The sequence below is a fragment of the Leguminivora glycinivorella genome, chromosome 6, assembly GCF_023078275.1.
Source record: "Leguminivora glycinivorella isolate SPB_JAAS2020 chromosome 6, LegGlyc_1.1, whole genome shotgun sequence".
Lineage (NCBI taxonomy): Eukaryota > Metazoa > Arthropoda > Insecta > Lepidoptera > Tortricidae > Leguminivora > Leguminivora glycinivorella.
The window spans coordinates 23986308-24007948 of record NC_062976.1 but is presented as its reverse complement, the minus strand read 5'-3'; the positions used below and the strand labels follow the sequence as shown (position 1 = coordinate 24007948).

General features: G+C 38.7%; 1 protein-coding gene across 3 annotated transcripts in view; it reads right to left on the bottom strand.

Annotated features, from left to right (window-relative positions):
* Positions 1-21641, bottom strand: part of LOC125227585 (leucine-rich repeat neuronal protein 1-like) — a 476226-nt gene that overhangs the window by 130978 nt on the left and 323607 nt on the right. The window lies entirely within an intron of this gene.

The following is a 21641-nucleotide window of genomic DNA, read 5'->3' as shown; positions in this document are numbered from 1 at the left end:
CACAATTTAACCCATATCCCACAGTCGCCTTCTACGACACCCACGGGAAGAAAGGGGGTGGTGAAATTCTTAACCCGTCACCACACAGGTACAGTTTATTGCATGCTAAAAAGCATGCATTGTTTTACAATTATAGTAATCCTGATATACGATGTGTACAGTCAACCAATTTGTTAGAAATCCAGATTGTTAGAAATCTCTTACTGCTTGTCATTTTGTCATGGTTGTAGAGTGGCCTAGGGTTCCAATTGGTTGGTATAAGGGTGAAGTCACATATATCAGCATTGAGCCGCATATTATGAATGAGAAATCGCTCGTTAGTGTAGACATGCGTACGCATAGTTTTATTCAGCTTTCCGATGCAATTTCTCATACACAAAATGCGGTGCCCAATGCTGATAGATGTGGCTACCCTAGTTGTAGCCACAACAGACCATAGCATGATCTATGATAGATCCAAGTTACTACGAGTATATACTACTTAAAAATAAAACTTACATACATATTTCTTTTTAAGAAGTACCTAATTATTAAAAGGTGTAATCTGTACCAGCGGGGCAAAAATTCGACTGGGGGACAATTGTTACTAATCCATTTTGATGATGTTGAGTTCTACATGTATCCACTGAACACGCCTACCATATATAACCGGTGGACACTCCATTTAATAATGCAAATATTGTAAAACATGGAAAAAATGGACTAGTTACATTTGTCCCCCAGTCGAGATTTTCCCCGCTGTACCTTAAGATAAGTCTTGGTGTCAGAAACACTCACTTACAGATGGTAAATAGCTAAAAGATTACTATGAAATAATGAAATACAATACAACCTTAAGCATAACAGCTTTCTCTCAGTTTCATGTAAAACAGAAAATCGTTTAAAGTCGAAACACGAACTGGAAGTTTGTAAACGAAATGCAAGCTTGGTTTGATATCGACGTTTCGATCATGCTTCGTGGCCCGTGTTTTGTCTGTATTGTCTGGTATTTTGAGGATAAAACTGGCATTTGTCATTTTATTCTTATACAAATATTTATGTGATAAAATATAACTTTATAAACTCTGTGGACAAGAGTATAATAATAAAAGAAAAAAAAGACTATAAATATCATGTAGGTAATTTTGGCTGGCCGTGTGGTGACGGGCTAAGAATTTCAACAACCCCTTTCTTTCCGTGTGTGTCGTAGAAGTCAACTGTAGTTTGTCGTCACAAAACTGACATCGAGTTAATTTTTGTTAACAACATTCACTTATGAAATAAAACTATGGAAACGGATTAAATCGCGTATAATGAATTTAAAAAATGAATGAATTTAGAAATCTATATTATTTGTGGTCATGGTTCGTTAATATTTCTTGTAAGTGGGTAGCTTTTGCACATTTTAATTTTTCCTCAGTCACCCGTTGACCACGAACGCTGTAAAGAGTTCGAAACGTCGGGATGTATTTTAAATTCATTATACGCGATTTAATCCGTTTCCATAGTTTTATTTCATGAGTAACTATCGCGGTAACCGAAGACAATATAACATTCACTTATTTTTGTGTCCCAATTTTTGAAAATGCCCTTTATTTATATTCTAATTTAAACCCGACACGTCACGTCAAAATTGGAAACTGCCAGCCCTTATGTTTCCTGTGGGGCCTCTTAAGTCTTATCGAAGGGCCTCTCAAGAGTCTTAAGGTGCCACGGATCAAGGGTCTCGAATGGAATAAAATCATTTTTAGCGCAATATTTTCAATCTCTTACAAAATACTTAAATATATGTGACATTCTTAAGTAAAATATAGCACATTGTCGCTTAAGTAAGGACTAAATTTGAGCGTGTCTTTATACGAATAACCTGCTAGTCCGTCCTTTTGCTTAGACGATCATAATTATGGTACCTTTTGCATGAAAACGCCACATGTGATATTGGATGAGAAAATTAAATAGATTGTTAATTAATCACATTTATTCTTGACAACGAGTTTAACCAGTTTAAGTCTGCACAGAAAATTTAATAGAAAACTTTATTAGGAAGCCATTACCTAACTTTCTACGTTCCCCTATCTGTATCGTGCTATTTAATAAGATAGAGTTTTACCCTGTAGAAGCTTTGTTAAATCATGTGAAATCCACGAACCTACATGTAAACAATTAATAGTACTAATTACCTAAGACAAAAAGGAACAACCGATCCGAGACCGGTTGTTCATATAAACATAGTCACCATTTTCCTCTTCCGATATTAATAACAGGAACACGCCTTTACATCTACACACTTCGTTTTTGTATAACAGATGATTCAAGCAGCATCCTTGCGACACTTACGTTCGTGGCTGTATGTATAGCCCAATTCGAGAGAGGATCCCTCGTTCGCACACACGGCAGGTGTATGCTTCCCCAGATGGGCGGGGGTTAGAGGCCTGCTCGTGACGCCTTATGCGTTTATCATTCAAGGAGGAGAACCAGGCATTGTCGTGCTTGTATTGACCGTCATGGATAACACGGCGCCACGTGGGAAGCAGTCCTCTTCGGATATTAACCTGATTTGAAATATAGGTACACAAAGGAGGCAAAGAAGCTGAGAAATCTGATCACCATCTGGTAAGCGATTACAAACAACCATGGAGCACATAGTGTTAAAATTGGTATTTTCCATACACGAAACAGTTTTCTACGGGTACCGCGGCGGCTCGGCTGGGTGGTCTATTTTTTATGAGGTAGGAGGCAAATATGGAGACCCGAAACACCAAAAGGGTTGGAGGTGCGTTGCCGGCCCTTAATATGAGTAAGGGTTGTCTAGTGGTAAGGACGTTAGCCGCGTACGTTGATTACATTAATGATGAAACACCGTGGGATACAAGTGTTGCTGAAAACAATTAATTATATAGGTTATTAATGATTGATTGATAATTCAATGTATTTTTATATAATTTTTTTTGACGTTCTGAATTTATTCTAGAAGTTGTTAGACTAGTATTTTTTACACAATTTAGATTGATATAATTTTATTAATTAAATGTAGTTTTAAAACAATATTGTTTATTGCACCAATAAATTGCTCTGATATTTAGAATAAGATGAATATTGTACATTGTTGACCATTCAAAAGTGTTTATTGTAAGCCTATTTAAATAAAGAATGTTTTTGACTTTGACTTTAACTTGACTTTGACTTTGATTCGATTCTCTCAGGCTCAGTCACCGTACTTTTTCGTTAGTGTATGATTTGTTTCAGTTTGTAACATCGTGGGAGGAAAATGGGCACTATGTTTGTACAGAGAATTCAACGTTTTCTCTTAAGTAATATGACAAAGAAGTAATTAACTTCATTAACTCGCACGTTCAAAAGCAAACTTGTTGAGAGTTCTCCATATTAATTAATTGGCACCCTGAGTAATTTCGTATTCATTCGGTTTTCTAACTTTTTGTCACGTATTTCCTTGTTTTGTTCGTTAATTAAGAATGTCATGAGATAAGATAAATTGGTTCCTGATGATAATGGAGAAAAGGGGGGATTGTGTAAAATTTCAAAATTAAAGCATTTAACATTACGATTCATGTGCGGAAAAGAGGAAGTTCGAAACGACCGACTGGAGTGTTTTAAATCGACTTCGCACGTGTATTATTCGATGTTTTTCAGTGCATATGGCCCTTTAAAGTTTCGATATTATAAGTATTTAGCTAACGATACAATCGCTTACATCTTTGAAAGAGAGAAAGAAGAAAAAAGTATATTTATTTGGTATAAAAACATATAACATCATACATTGAACTCATAGAAGCAAGTGGATCGTTAGGTAGGTACTGTTATACCAAATAGGATGCCGCTCAGCGTAGACCGTATCTAAGAGACACGGCACTGATTTTCGGGGCACCCATAATTAAAACTAAACTTAAAACTAAAACAAGAACAAAACAGAACAGAACAGAACTTCGTAAGCGTATCGCTTTCTCTATCGCTCTTCTGTAGTGGCGTGACAGAGCCAGACTACGTTTCAATGGACACGTATCGTCAACGATTGTCACTTCAGTTAGGCCGGCTGGTACAGCGAGCTGCAAAATTGCATGGAGAAATTATAAATGAATTCATTTCAATTCGCCATGCACTTGTGCAGCTCACTGTACTTTTCCTGGCTGAATACTGATAAAATTCTGCCATGATTTCTAACAATACACAGCAGGGACTCCCTTATTTCCATGGGTGCGTTTGACAAGACATCTCGAAGATGGGCATGTCATGTCGTGTCGGGTGCAGTTGTGTGGATATACAGGATGTAATTTTTAGAACAGACAATATTTAAGGAGGTGAATATATAGCTCACATGTGCACCTTAATATTACCCAAAATGTTTCTGAAATGCATCCATTATATTAGAAATCGCTCGAATAGGCCGATCAACGATCAACTTGGCACGCACGTGACGTCACCGCTGTGCAAACGTAAGAGTATTTTTAAGATATAATGAAAAGTAGCTATGTAAAACTTAACGTATTCTCTCTTTTTTTTTTTTTGGCATCAACAGCAATACAAAAATAAATGCACAACTTATGGAACCAGAAACATAGCCTATAACAGATGTATACAAAAATACAATAAACGCAAATGCTAAGTGGTAACAAAACAATTTTTTTATAGTCCATAAAATATTGCCTGTTATACAAATTACAGCCTGTATTACATGTCTCGTGCATTGCGGTTGACGTAACTCGACATAGGGTTCGTTAGTGCTCCGAGGTATTAAGCGTTGTGGTGTCTTGAAGTTAGGCTTTTGCATTTTGAGAAAGTGTAATACTCAAGTTTGTTAATACAACTTTGATTTGTAGCCTTTTGAAGTAGTATTAAAAGCATCGCGTTACTTTAATCAATTTGAAGGTTAATTAAGGTTGGAATAAATAAACTTAATCCATACTAATATTACAAATGAGAACGTGTGTATGTCTGTTTGTATGTCCGTCTTTCACGGCAAAACGGAGCGACGAATTGACGTGATTTTTTAAGTGGAGATATTTGATGGGATGGAGAGTGCCATAGGCTCCTTTTTGTCTCTTTCTAACACGAGCGAAGCCGTGGGCACATGCTAGTATTTTATAATGTACTAGCTTTTGCCAATGCCATCAATTCGTTGCTCTGTTTACGGCGTACGTACGGTTACTCTGGTATCCATATACCGACTATTGATGCTTAATCAGTCAAGCCGAAGCCTTTTTTTCCTCCGACGTTATAATAGTACATTACGATACAAGTGCGTAAAAAAGGAAGTTCGAAAGGAGTGGCGATAAATTACTACGAGTTTCCTTTTCGGACGTGTATCGTACGACGTTTTTCAGTGCAGATGGCCCTCCGAAGTTTTGACCTGACATAATAATGAACCACTTCTCGCACTAGTGCGTAAAAAAACACCATCTGTACTAAAAAAACATTTCTATCAAGTACGTTTTTTTTATGGGATAGGAGGCAAACGAGCAGACAGGTCGCCTGATGGTAAGCGATCACCGCCGCCCAGGGACACCCGAAACACCAGAGGTACCTTGTTAAGTGCAGAAATACAAAAGTTTAAATTCTGTTTCGACATTCAGGCATGGTCTTTTAGTTTTAGCTTCACCCCTAAAAACTAAAAGACCACTTTGAACGTCTGGCGCAAGTGGTTTTATTAAGGCCCTCGCAGACGGAGCAATTTGCCGGACCGCGTGTTTATTAGAGACAGAGCGACCGATTTGCATATCGGACCGTGTAGTAATTAGAACTGTCTCGTCCTTTGTGACTCGCAGTATTTAGTGCCGCCATCTATATAATCGGTGTCAAAATTGTAATTAACTTTATATGTGAGCTTGGAAATCGTTGGCGTAAATGTTTTTGTAGGTATTCCGTTTACTCCGGAGGTCGCGCGTTCGATCCCCGGCTTGTAAATACAGGGCAGTAGCTTGTAAATAAGGCAGAGATCACGGATTTCCATTTACTTTGATCCTGACAATCCACTTTCGCTTCACACAGTTTCATAACATTTCTCATACACGCTCGTCGGTTTCGAGTACTTCTGACCAGGGGGGCTACCATGAAGTGCTAAAGCCGTTCAGTTTAGGTTGAGAGAGAGGGACGGAGCTATGGAACTGCTGTAGCTTCGTCCCTTTCTCTCAACCTAAAGTGAATGGCTTTAGCACTTCATGGTAAACCCCCCTGTGGCCTTTTTGCAATATTTCCCCGATTTGGTCGTGAAACGCGCGCCTAGGTCTTCCACTTCCAACTGACCCTTCCACTCTTTTTTCATATACTTTCGTCGTTAATCTCCTCTCCCCGGCTTGTACTAATGAGTTATTAATAACTTACGTGCGAGATCCTATCCCATAAAAAAAACGTCATTTGATATTTGCCAGTCGCTTTTCGGTGAAGGAAAACATCGTGAGGAAACCGGATTAATCCCAATAAGGCCTAGTTATCCTTCGGGTTGGAAGATCAGATGGCATGTCGCTTCCGTAAAACTAGTCCCAACGCCAAATCTTGAGATTAATTAGTCAAAGCGGACCCCAGGCTCCCAGCCGGCGTACCATGCTTCCAATTTTATCACTTATCCACGTGGATAAGACATCTGTCACTCTCACACTGACATACTTGCTAAAGCGTGACAGATGTCTTATCCACGTGGATAAGTGATAAAATTAGAAGCATGATACGCCGGCAGGTCCGTTTAAAAATTGGACGTATTATATGCGTCTTAAATTGACCACGTTTTTGACATTTCTATAGCGTATACGTTAGGGTGAAATCTTGTTTGGCGTCTATTTTTTTCTCTCTCTACTTATTTCTTTATGGTCATAAATAAGTAAATTAGACAAATATGTATTTAATTCTTGAATATTTCAAAGATTCAGACCACGTTTAACCCTGCATGAAATTTTCAATGCGTTGCAAATGTTTCTACATCATACGTGAAATGATCTCCGTTGAAAAACCTCTGTCTAATCTGTTAAAATCAAAGCAAAGCCAGAATAATACAGATTCCTCGTAACTTAAAATAAAATTATAAAATGTAACTGGGTAATTAACTCTTTACCTCCCGGATAAAACGGCGAGTTCGCTAAACATTATCCGCCTGTCTTGCGCAGGCCTGAACAAACTCTGTAATGTTGTGGTCGAACAATTATGTACGATAAAACTTCCGTTACAATTTTAAATGGAATGGTATTTTCTAACCCCCGACGCCAAAGCGACGGGGTGTTATAATTTTGAGGTGTCTGTCTGTCTGTGTGTGTTTGTCTGTGGCATCGTAGCTCCCGAACGGATGAACCGATTTAGATTTAGATTATTATAACTTTTCCAGAAATTATTGAAATTAGCTACGGAATATAAAGGCAGAACACTTCCTTAAAAATCTGTATAAACCACAGTTAAATGATAAATGATAAATATATACAAACTTTTCTTGCACACCGTCTAACTTTACCTGCCTATCTTACTACTAAAAGTAATAAGGTATCAGGTACTTATCATCACCATCCTCATCACCTATTTTTATCAAATAAAGGCCACGGCGCTTCATTGCCTCATTTACGGACCAGATAACGAGGCCGATATTCTTATTTACTGCAAATTGGTCGACTCGCCTGCTGGACTTCGGGAATTCTGTTGGGTAAGGGAGTCCAGTTGTAAGAGAAACCAGTATATGGGACCTTCAGAATGCGTAATATATAGTACAAACGGTACTCTAACATAAGATATAGAATAGTCTTCATTGCCACACCTTAGCAAAAGACACAGGGCAATACACTTGATTATAAATAGAGACAGATAGATAGCAGGCGGTCTTTTTGCTAAAGAGCGATCTTTACCAGAAAACCTAAAGTATCCACTTTTCTACGCCATTAGACTGACTACATTATGACTTTAAGACGGGGATCGATCGTATGCCTAGTTCATTTAGCTTACAAAAAGTTTAATGCAAAATGCATTTTCTCTTCTTTTGTTTTTGATCAACATAATCGTAGCTTAGAGGTAATTTTGGCTATGTAGAACCAACGAACCTTTTTAGCTTTCGGAAAGTCCACAAAAATGTATGAGGATTTATATATCGGAAAGGAAAGGAAATTAAATATAGGAAAGATATCGTTTGTATTCAAACCGTACATAGAAAACACGTTTTCTCATCTAGATTTTTCGTCTTTCTGGGGCCATTTCTGTACAACAGGTTAAATGCAAAATTAGACTTATATCCACTTAGCTATGTTTGTTGTAAAAGTGCTCTACGACGAGGCCTACAAAATATGACGTACGATGATACAGAAAAGTTACTTATGGGTGTAAAATAATTACCTATTGAATATACAATGAATATATATGTAATGTAATAGTTCGGAATCTACGAAAATAAGTCTTGTGTTTATTTTCTTATAAGTTTTATTTTAGTGAATAATTAAAAATAAATCACTAATTTAGTCCTTCCTCTGCCTGAAACACAGGAACTATCCTAGCTCAGGCATTTGTATAAAACATCTCTTATATGTATAACAATTCTTAGCCTTTAAGAACAATCACTGTACAATTATGTTTTTATTAATAAATTATTTGTATTTGTATTTGTATATTTACAATAATGATTAGTCAGAACTCGCGCGATATAGGACGCGCTAACGCCATCTGTGAGAATATTGTGACAGCCAGTGACAGAGAAGGCGCCACAGATATTTGGTGATAAATTGTTTGGCATAAACAATAGACTCGCCATGTGAGATATTGGATAGGAATACCTGTGTGGCATGTTTCATTAGAGGCCTAAGTGCTTCTAATCATAATAAAATAACACACAGGAGTTAAATCAAAGGAGATTCCTCCGTTTGTAATGAGCACTTGCAGGCATTCATGGCGTAGTGTATTTCAATATGATTTAATTGTCGATTTGATTTCTTGTTAACCATTAACACATGGTAATTATGTGTAATGGTGTATGCAATAATTCAAGTAGTTTTATAGACCAATGGTTTTCGAGTATGCAACAAACATGGTTTACGTTTACAAATTTACAAGCTTAATTAACCCCCGACGCAAAAACGACGGGGTGTTATACGTTTGACGTGTCTGTCTGTGTGTGTGTGTGTGTGTGTGTGTGTGTGTACGATAAAACTTCCGTTACAATTTTAAATGGAATGGTATTTTCTAACCCCCGACGCCAAAGCGACGGGGTGTTATAATTTTGAGGTGTCTGTCTGTCTGTGTGTGTTTGTCTGTGGCATCGTAGCTCCCGAACGGATGAACCGATTTAGATTTAGATTATTATAACTTTTCCAGAAATTATTGAAATTAGCTACGGAATATAAAGGCAGAACACTTCCTTAAAAATCTGTATAAACCACAGTTAAATGATAAATGATAAATATATACAAACTTTTCTTGCACACCGTCTAACTTTACCTGCCTATCTTACTACTAAAAGTAATAAGGTATCAGGTACTTATCATCACCATCCTCATCACCTATTTTTATCAAATAAAGGCCACGGCGCTTCATTGCCTCATTTACGGACCAGATAACGAGGCCGATATTCTTATTTACTGCAAATTGGTCGACTCGCCTGCTGGACTTCGGGAATTCTGTTGGGTAAGGGAGTCCAGTTGTAAGAGAAACCAGTATATGGGACCTTCAGAATGCGTAATATATAGTACAAACGGTACTCTAACATAAGATATAGAATAGTCTTCATTGCCACACCTTAGCAAAAGACACAGGGCAATACACTTGATTATAAATAGAGACAGATAGATAGCAGGCGGTCTTTTTGCTAAAGAGCGATCTTTACCAGAAAACCTAAAGTATCCACTTTTCTACGCCATTAGACTGACTACATTATGACTTTAAGACGGGGATCGATCGTATGCCTAGTTCATTTAGCTTACAAAAAGTTTAATGCAAAATGCATTTTCTCTTCTTTTGTTTTTGATCAACATAATCGTAGCTTAGAGGTAATTTTGGCTATGTAGAACCAACGAACCTTTTTAGCTTTCGGAAAGTCCACAAAAATGTATGAGGATTTATATTTACAATAATGATTAGTCAGAACTCGCGCGATATAGGACGCGCTAACGCCATCTGTGAGAATATTGTGACAGCCAGTGACAGAGAAGGCGCCACAGATATTTGGTGATAAATTGTTTGGCATAAACAATAGACTCGCCATGTGAGATATTGGATAGGAATACCTGTGTGGCATGTTTCATTAGAGGCCTAAGTGCTTCTAATCATAATAAAATAACACACAGGAGTTAAATCAAAGGAGATTCCTCCGTTTGTAATGAGCACTTGCAGGCATTCATGGCGTAGTGTATTTCAATATGATTTAATTGTCGATTTGATTTCTTGTTAACCATTAACACATGGTAATTATGTGTAATGGTGTATGCAATAATTCAAGTAGTTTTATAGACCAATGGTTTTCGAGTATGCAACAAACATGGTTTACGTTTACAAATTTACAAGCTTAATTAACCCCCGACGCAAACACGACGGGGTGTTATACGTTTGACGTGTCTGTCTGTGTGTGTGTGTGTGTGTGTGTGTGTGTGTGTGTGTGTGTGTGTGTGTGTGTGTGTGTGTGTGTGTGTGTGTGTGTGTGTGTGTGTGTGTGTGTGTGTGTGTGTGTGTGTGTGTGTGTGTGTGTGTGTGTGTGTGTGTGTGTGTGTGTGTGTGTGTGTGTGTGTGTGTGTGTGTGTGTGTGTGTGTGTGTGTGTGTGTGTGTGTGTGTGTGTGTGTGTGTGTGTGTGTGTGTGTGTGTGTGTGTGTGTGTGTGTGTGTGTGTGTGTGTGTGTGTGTGTGTGTGTGTGTGTGTGTGTGTGTGTGTGTGTGTGTGTGTGTGTGTGTGTGTGTGTGTGTGTGTGTGTGTGTGTGTGTGTGTGTGTGTGTGTGTGTGTGTGTGTGTGTGTGTGTGTGTGTGTGTGTGTGTGTGTGTGTGTGTGTGTGTGTGTGTGTGTGTGTGTGTGTGTGGTCTGTGGCAACGTAGCTCCTGAACGGATGAACCGATTTAGATTTCGTTTTTTTTTTGTTTCAAAGCTGAGTTATTCGGGAGTGTTCTTAGCCATCCTTTTATGAAAATCGGTCCACGATCACGGTCGGGGGCTTTTTCAAAATTGTCATTTTGTGGTTATTTGTGATAATCAGGTCCAGAGAGGGAGAACTCTTCTACTTAGACACGTTTTTTAAACAGGGGGAAAACAAGCAGTAAGTTATAAAAAAGAGGGGGGATGAAGGTAAGATGTCACAAATTTCTACCTCTTACCATCACCTTAGGTTAACTAAACGTGCCCGGCAGAGCACCGGCCAAGTTGTTTATTAGCGAGCGCAGTGAACGGGCCAAGTTGCCGCAAATTGCACCAAATCGACAACTCGTGCCGTGACTTCCGCTTAAACTGGGCTACTGCCATTCACTGGGGTAATTTTTCACGGAAAATGAAAGGATGATTCGCAACCAGTGTAGATATAAATCTAGTGCTTTGGCTTGAAAATAGTTGACAGCTAGGTTTATTGGATTTCGTGAGTCCAGTTTTAGCGCTGTAGTTGTGTTTATCTTAGCAGTTCACTTTTATTTACACTTGACATTATTTAAGTTAGGAAATAAGTCTGATCAATAATTGCAAGTATGGAGTACTTGCAATTATTAACACCTGAACTTGCACCCTGTAGTTATTTATTTTAAGAAAGATTACATATAGTTATTTGCTATTATTTAGTCGTAATTATAATTTTTAATAATTATACTTAATAAATATTGCCCTTCTACTTTAATTTGATCATCTTTCGTAAAAGAAATAATATAAATAATAGTCTACTTCAAATGTAGTAACACACCCAACGTACACGATTTCATTATATTGCTACGCTTCATTTACATCTCCAACTTGACATCAAACAAATCCAGGCACGAGTTACTTTTTATTCTAATTCACGTACGTCCCATCCCTGCTTCGCTCCCATTATTCTCGCATTCGCAAAACTCGAATATCATTTCCCTGCACTTTTCGAACACATTTGATCGCCAGTTATCGCCACGGTCGAACATCGAGGAAGTCGTTACCTCGCGCCCTTTGTCGAACGTTTTCGATTCTCGCTTTAAATCAGTGTTTGCGATGTACGAATACATTCGATTGTTACGCCGGTGCAACGGCTCTTTGAATTTCGAAATATAAGGTTTGTATTCGATATTTTTCTGAGAGGTTCATTTATACGGAACGCTATTCAGTTTGTGTTGACTTGGCGTGTTTTTCTAAAACGTGAAAATGTACGTTGGAGCTTTGGGCTGTCTATGACTGTAACTTTGCAGCTTTCAATTGGAAAGGCAGTTTTCATTCTGGCTCCAAAGTCAAACTATTAAAGCCAGTAATTGGAAGTTCAGAAGTAAAATACAATTCTGAAGCTAATAAACTTTACTTTATTAGATAACTTTTCGTTAACTTTAGCTACGCTAAGGAGTTATTTAATCTTTTTAATTTTAAGAAAATAACAAAATACAGTCTGACCAAAGAACTCCCTCCTCTTTTTGAAGTCGGTTAAAAAGTAGAAATTAAATGTGGCAAAATCGTAGTGTCGTCCCGTTTTCTCACAAATGTTGATTTGAAAGAGATGTCAATACAATATTGCCACTTTTTAATTTCTATTCTTTTTGGTCAGACTGTAGGTACGTAACTAGTGTTCCGATAAATTGTATCTTAGTGTGATCGATAATATTTTTTTTATGAATAGACACATTTCTTTTTGTTTAGCGATTACAGAACGGTAGTTACTTCTGAAGCGTTATTTGATCCGCTACTGTTGACTGTACAAATCCGGGGTGTAAAATTAATTTCGGTGTTAAAACTATCCTAAAATAATTTCCACATTGAAAGCAACTCGGTTAATATTAACCGGCTGTTAAAGCCAACAATGCGCTCGCCTAATTGAGTCCAAACAAATATGCCATATTTTCGCTTTATTTAATTCCCCGTAATGGCTGCTAATGAAACGGGAATTCATAAATAATGGAGAACACTGGCTATTCATTATAACCTGTACAAATATTATATACCCAGCAGCAGCGGCTGGTCCATATAAACCGATTCCCACCGGCTTGCCTAAAATTGATCACTAGTAAAGTACCTAATCTAATATTAAGGTAGGTTTCTTTTTGCTCAGTGTTGCCTAGCAGAAATTTTCACAAGCCGCCACTGATACCCAGTGGCCAAATCTACATATACAAACTATGAATAAGCATAAAACTTGATAGCTAGCTTAACAGATCTGTGGACGCTTTTAGATGTAAGAAGCGCCGGGCATCCGTTGGATCGTTGGGTGGATGAAATTCGTAAAACTGCGGGGCACCTCTGGATGAGACTAGCCCAGGATCGGGATAAGTGGCGGTACGCGAAGGGAGGCCTATGCTCAGCAGTAGGCAATTAACAGCTGATATGATGAATGATGATGCTGATGAGCTAGCTTTAGTCACCAGTTACGTTAAACAGACGCTTCTAATAGAAAATTATACTATAGTTTTTTCTAAAAGCATCTATGATATAGGCACCTGTGATATGACCCGCGAGTATGATACCTAACATATGTAGACGGTATACCTACCGTAATATGGTTATATTTTCAAGTTAAGTGCATTTGAAATCATAAGACTCTTTAAGTTTCTTTACTTTCATCACTTCTCAAGATAGAGTGATTGTCAAAGAACCCTCGAAAACAGGAGGGTCAGAAGGGGAAAGGGTGCTGACCATCAAAAGTTTGTCAATTTTGATTGGATGTCCCTTTCCAAATAATATTTCTTGCTTTGTTTTCGTCACGTTTCAGAAAAACACTTTTTTTTTCTTCACAGAAGTATAAGACCTCTATTGTACTTTTGAACTAAATGTAAAGGTAGGTACTTATTAGTTATTTTGGTCGACTATTATTAGTATTTTTGATCGTGTCTACCCTCCACTTATTAACCCAATTATATTTACCAAGGTGTCACTTAATTTAATTTCCCAAATTAATTAGTGAAAGTAATATTTTACGCCGATTCATTTCATTTGATAGGGCTTTTTCATTACCTTAATAATTTATTAAGTTTAAAGGCGCTCGCTTAATTAACATTGAAACAAACGTGTGTTGAAGATAACAAATTGCTCGTTTGCAGGAAGTGAATGGAATAATACAGCAGACGGAATAATTATTTCTATAGAAAGATAGGGATCCGAGAGAACCTGGTATGCGAATCCGCAATTCATTCCCTGATGCCATCACTACCGGGTGCGGTGGCTCGTAGTTTTAATGAGGCTCACAACTCACAAAAATACAGAGCCGCGGTGAAAGGCAAGGATGATTACAACTTCAAGTGTCACTCACGACCCTTGCCTCTCGACACCCATTACCCCCTCCCACCGATCTGTAGGGGCTACACCCCTGGGAACTGAACAGACGCACTTTTCTTTTGTCTCCGCACTTTAATCAAATCTATCTGAGCATTCTTCGCGCACCGTAAACAATACTAGCTGACGTCTGCCGAAACAAATGATGCCGGTGATAAATTGTCGGCCTTTCGAGAAATAAGTTTGTTCATTCGACTCTTTTGTCCGATTGATCGCAGATAATTCCAAGTTCCGACAGAAATAGGATAGAAAATTGCCTTTCTACGCTCGCTAAATAGCGCTCGTAACGTATTTGGAACCGAACTAAGCCTAACGCCTAATGCTCCCGATGTCGTCGGCTCGGGCAATCATTCATCATAGTTCTTGTATTGGAGATCTTTCAAGGGCAGACTCCACTTAGGCATTTACCGAGAATAATGATCAATGTTGTCGTTGGTCAATAAATCTAATGATTAAAGAATAGATAAGAAATAACAAAAGAAACTTAATTAACAGTTTTTTATATTTTATAAGATAGTTATAATTAGTGTCTAATTCAATGTTCAATATTAAAATCAGGCCTTTGTGCAAGCTTTTCTCGTTAAGCTCAAGTAACGACTTCGAGTTACCTTAATTTCTTTACAATTGCTTTTCATAAATCAGCCGCGGCCGTTTGTTTTCATAAATAATATCCAAGACGTGCGGTGGGAAACCAAAGAAACTCGTTAAAAGTACCAAGAGCTCATAGGCTCGGAGAGTTAATATTGGCTCGTGAGACTGCGAGCTAAGCCACACAATCCACACATGAGCGATGGAGCGTCAGCCCAAACAACCACTGAAAAATGCACTTTACGTAAGACGATTTCTCTATTTAATTGCGAGACGGATTTCCCGAGTCGTTTACTTTAGTACTGAGCTTGTAAAGTTTAGATTTATGATGCGGCGACAGCGACCGAATTCGTTCTTACAGTCGGGATTGAAAATTTAATGGCAGAGAGAGCGTTTATGTAAAATTGCGGATGGAACTTGTCTTAGTTTTATGTCCGAAGTTCAACTGTGTCATTAATCTTCGAGATGTATTAAAGTTCCGGTTACTTGCTTGACGTTTTCGTTGAAGTTCTCATAGTTACTAAACTAATTTTGAGATAAACATAGGCAACTTGGAGACAAGAATGTACATACTACTATTATTTAGTCTTGCGGTCCAATTTTCTCAAACTGAAGCACCAAAAGGCGAAAAATGTGGCCTCAATCTCTAACCAAATTCAACATTTTACTTTTAAACAAAAGACATAGACATTTCTAACCTAGCTACGTACACCATTTTATTACTGTCTTCTCGACTGTCTTCGCGTGGTTGGGTCTATCATAAAATCAGGCGGAATATCGACCTGAAGCTACATTTTATACCAAGTTTTGTATCTTTAGATTAGGTTAGATTTATCTGAGGAGGATAACCTACAAGCTATATGAAACAGCTTGAGTTTCAGTGCCAATATTAGCAATTAAGTGATTGAAAGAAAGCGAAACTGTGATATTACAGTGTCAGGTCTGTATCTTTGTCAGGTTGTGCATCGCACACACCACAGGTCAATATCGTATCACACAGTCGACTTCTTCGGCATCCAACGAGGAAAGGGGCTGTGAGATTTTTGACCCGTCACCACATGGGGTTTCTACCAAGTTTCTTTATTAATCTTAGGAGCGCCGGCCGCATACCCCGGCATGCCGACATCGATATCATCCGAAGGGCCTTTGTCAAAGTTCCAGCCATCCTTGATCCAATCGGTCTGACAAGGGACGATGGCAAGACGACGGTATGACTCTGGTGCCTTGGAAGTTGGGACGGCCTCTAGTGTGGGATGCCACGTGTGTTGACACACTCGCACCGTCCCACCTTCCGGGCACCAGCGGAGGTGCTGGTCAAATCAATTTAGTTATTTAGTTTGATCATTACAACATTGGGTGACTGTGTGACCTAAAATCTGTCTTTGTGTTAGAGTTTCCTAAGTAGCGGCACATCTCGGTCACTGGCGGTCAAATATATGAAATAAGCGCGTTCCTAGCACACATTCTAAGCTCGTGTAGGTGAACGCGTACCATGCTTGTGTGAGTGAGATATGACAGGTCGACTGTTCGCGTTTTTGACATGCGGTAACTGTGAGGTAACCGAGAGGGGGTGGGCGGCGCTTTCAGCGGGGAGCGGTAGTGGCCATACTGTACGATAGTACTCTTTATTATACTGTGGTAGCGGTGGCTTGATCGGGTTGTTTCATTAGCGGACCATCCGTCAACGTCCGAGACGGGTGGCGGCAGATTGCGCAACCAACGCGAGTGTGTTAATAAGTCAAGTGTGATGGAATGAATGTTAGTAAGACTGGGGAGTTTTATTATCCATACTAATATTATAAATGGGAAAGTGTATGTGTCTGGTTTTTGTCCGTCTTTCACGGCAAAACGGAACGACGAATTGACGTGATTTTTTTAGTGAAGATAGTTGAAGGGATGGATAGTGACATAGGATACTTTTTGTCTCTTTATAACCCCCCACTTTTCAAAAACGGGGGTGAACCTTTGTATGGATTGCTCAATTTTCAAAAGCGATTAATAAATATGTTGGGTGTGGTGACCTTATTTCATTTGAACTTGGAAACCACTATGAAAAGGGTTCAAATTGGACAAATACTTATTAATTTTGAAGGGTCGTGCGAGAGAAGCTCTCTAATTATTACTAAGATGGTCTTCATGCACGAATCTTAAACGCACGTAACGCTTTAAAAACCATTTGCTAAATCTGAATCAAGTAATCTGTGTAACACCGCAAAGCATTTTGCTATAAGTTCTTATAGAATTTTTATTAAAAAGATTCTAAAATAAATTACAAAACATATTTCGCCTGGAGGTATGCGAGTAGATTTTTCAACCTCAGCCCGCGTCGCGCAGTAAAGCGATTAAATTGCGTACATGAAAAATATAATCTTTATTATCTAAAGTACATTACCATATTTATGAACTGTCCATCAAACCCTTAGGAACCTCATTAATATTAAAGCCCACAAAAGTCTAGTTTATTTTTTGACACCTACTTTCTTTCTGTCATTTATAATGTTCGCGATTCTTCTTATACGAGTATAAGGTATTGAACCAAACGAGTGTAAGAGATAGCATTATTAAACGGTTGTCATATATAACTTTCTTGTTCATAGGACATTTTTCTATCTCACAAATATGTGTTTACATAACTGCGCAATTTACCCGCGAGTGAGGTTACTCCCGAAATCTAGCTCATATTTTTCGTGACAACTTTACCGTTTAATGCTTTAGCATTTTCTCCAGTGTAATCTCCTTTATAACTATAGCAAATACTTATTGAGGTCATTATTCCATTTTCATAATATTAGGACTTATATCAATATTGTAAAAAGAATTTGAGAAAAATATTAAATATGAGAATAGGGAATTTGACTGTACTTAAAATATTTTATACCATGCACGAAATAAAGCATCAGATAAATATAAGAAAAACATGGATATAAATTATTTTTAAAACCAATTTCTATTTAATAAGTCAGATATAAATATATAAAGTAACTGAGTTGACCGTGACGTCACTCAATTCGATATATTTAATATTAATTCCATATTAGCAAGACGTTGAAACTTGTTTCGACAGTTATTTAAAAGAAGCTGATTTGACTATGAGGCAAGTAGCCTATGCAGGTGCTTAAGGCCCATTCACACGGCAGGCAATCTTGTATACGATTTTGTTTTGTTGTTGTTTCAACGTCACTGTTTGCAATTAAGGGGTTGAAAGAATATTTATTTCAGTTTATAATTACAAATAACGTTTGGTATTCACAATGAAGACAGCATTCCATAACAGGCAGAAAACTAGTTTGCGGATTGAACGTCGAATTTGTCTAAACAAGTTAAGACTGAGTTACCTTGTCGAGTATTCCTTAGAAGTTCGCAGTATTTAGCAAGTTAAGTTCTCGACCAAACCAATGTAGAATGAGATCCGTAAGATCTACTAACTATATTCAAGTTAGGGAAGAATTTATATGTTGCCAGTGTTTTTCTATCTCTGGGTAAATTATATTCGTCTGAAGTGTCCTGTCCTGTAAATCTTGCATAAATAGTGTCTGAGTGCGTGCCTGTGTGTGGGGGGGGGGGGGGGGGCATATACTAATAAAAACTGATAATGCTAGTTTTCTGGAAAAAATTCTCGATTAGCGTCTGTAACAGCGCCACCAAGTCAGTAAGTTGCGGTCCGCTCACCGTCGAACTCTTGATTTACGAACACAAATTCGCTCGATGCGCTATTATGCTCAAACTTCGGAGACAGAAGTTCCCTCCTGTTTACTGTACTAACTAGGACTAGTTCTAAGCTTTTACCTTTCAATATCTGTCGATATCCAACTAAACCCGAAAATTCCGGACAAAAGATAATAGCAACGGCACTAATTCTGTTCCTACTGTTGCCAGAAACTGTATGCATCCATTTTGAAGAGAGTATACCTCTATATATTAGGTCAATTATAAGAATGTCTCGTATACCATACATTTATTTATTTACACAAATAGTAGTATGCCACTCATACGAAGTCGGGTTGGAAGGTCAGATGGCAGTCGCTTTCGTAAAACTAGGGCCTATGCCAAAATTTTGGGATTAGTTGTCAAAGCGGACCCCAGCCCAGGCTCCCATGAGCCATGGCAAATGACGGGATAACGCAAGGAGCATGATAGTATTCGACTCATGGGCCATTTTTTTCAACGTTGTCCACCCCACATTTTTTTTGGATTTGGAATTTTTTATGTGGTTTCCACTCAGAATCGCGAGCTCTTTCAATTCTAACAGGAAAAAAAGTGTCCCAAGGTTTTTTTTTAATTCCGTTACCATTTTTTCATACATTTTGTATGGCGGTAACGGAATGGAAAGTTCGAAAAAATGTAAGGAAATCTTGGGACATTTTTTTTCTCCTATCAGGATCGAAAGAGCTCGCGATTCTAAGTATTAATCGCGTAAAAAAATACCCATGTTACAAAAAAGTGCGGTGGACAACTTTGAAAAAAAAAAATGGCCCTCATATAACGTAACAATAATATTTAGTGCAGGCGTAGGGATGTGACGACCCCATCGCCCATTGGTTTTACCAGTGCAATCAGTCAACGCAGGGCAGCTTGTGGCGAGCTGTTGGGGAACAGCGACCCCACGTACCCGAGTGCTCCTGGGGAGTTCTGTTACCCGTAAGGCGGGCGGGTGGGACAGTACAGTACCGTCCAGAGTGGAGTCGTTAGGGCTATATGCCCCAGGGGTGGAAGTGAAAATTTGCATAAGACGCGAGTTGGTGCAGTGGCTTAACAGCCACTGGGCAGAAAGCGGTGTACACCTCTCGACACCCTTGAGTTCTCACACCGGTGTTGCCCTTGAGCCATCTTGGATGTCGCTTTTTGTGGGGGCCCATCTTGTGGGGACGAGTCACCGTCTGCCGGAAATAAAATTGGATACCGTTTTATTAGGCAGGCGTCCGGTTTTTTATCCATAGCCCAGTATTTAGTCCATCACTTTCATCAAAATAGACCAGTTCATTTTAGATTCCATTAACTCTCAAATAGTCCTTACACCCTGGCGGGTGTTGCCTCTGCGTGTGTCCCATGATACGGGCAAGGGCAACATCCGCTCGGTGTACCCCTTACATTTCATTAAAGTGTCGAAAGGGCCTCTACGTGTTGGCTTCGGCCCCGCGCACGCCTCCCAAAGGTCCGGAATACCATTGTTCCGTGATGGGAAAGACATATTTAGTGCTAACAGTGGCAGGTGAAGGGACCTATCCCACTCGCAAAATATATCGTCTTTGTACCGTTGTTCGCAATTTTTAATCATGACCTGTAATAAACTTCCAGGGCTGAGATTCACACGATAAATCCCTAAAACAGATTCCAAAAAATTCCCAACTTTCACCGTAACTACTAAAACTCTCATTGTTCTCGCTCGAATCTCGATACAGCGTAATCTCGTCATTACGCGCGGCTATTCGCGCGCGGCGAACGAGGGGTCATAAAGAAGAACATTCTCGAGGGTTGCCCCTTCAAATTCGCACTAAACATCGACTTGGAAATTACGAGCGCCCGTTTTATTTATACGTCTCGTAATATTTTCGGCTGTTATTCTTGTTGCGTGTTTAAATGTGTTCTGTCTTGTAACTCGTGAAAGTAATATGATTAACTGCAAAAACTTTACTGTACACAAAAATCCGTTCAGTGAAAAGGTGATATCCCAAAGCCAATGTAACTTGAGAAAAATTGTAGTTAAAAAAAATCTCAAAAAAAACACGCTTTAATATTTAATAATATCAATCAAACTAAAAACCTAATCGGGGTCAAAGTTCATTACAAGAATTTTCTAAGCAATCGAAACACACTTATTAAAACTTTCCCGATTTTTACACATATTTAAAATTGCAAACGGGACGCGATTAATCGCGTACGTACTATGTTTTAAACACTAACCTCCGACGTTTCAAGGACGGCATTGTTCTCGTCTCGTCTCGAGTCTGCTCCGAGACCAATTTCCCGTTTGCAATTTAAAAAAAAAAATCCAAACACAGCTATGATATCTTCCTGCTCCATCATCAGATCAGATCAACAGTGCCATATTATTGTATTGTCATCAGAACTACAGCTGCCAATTTTCATTACGCTACGATCATATTTAAAACCGCTACGATCCTTGGAAGATGGTTACATTAGTTACCTTAGATTCCATTACATAGTTACTACATGTATCTCTCTGGTCGATCTAAATAAAGCGTGTTAAGTAATGAATATCCAGAATAGGCAAGAATTCCATTCCACTTTTATTGAAAATTCTTGCTTTAGCTTACAGGGGCATCTCGTCCGTATGTCATTTATGAATTGTAAATCATCAGCATATTCTCGTTCAAGGCTCAAAGTCGTAACCGGACAGCGGACCTTTCATCGCACTCCCATAAAACTAACCTTCTCACATAACTCGATCATAATTCACACGGCGTCATTTGCTCGCTATCTTAGTAGGGCCGCAGTTTACGGTCGGCTCTGTGTCCGATCGCGATAGGCCAGGATAGGCTGAAGGGTTCTATAATGAGGAATCTGATGCTGAGGAGATTTTCGTGAGATGCCACTTTAGAGCACGGAAGTCTATAGACATGTGTATTGTTCTATACAATACACATGTCTATAGACTTCCGTATGAGTTGTAGACATGTGTGTTGTATAGACGTGTTTTGACGTAGGGTTGGGAAGGGTTTTGTGGATTAAGGGAGAGGT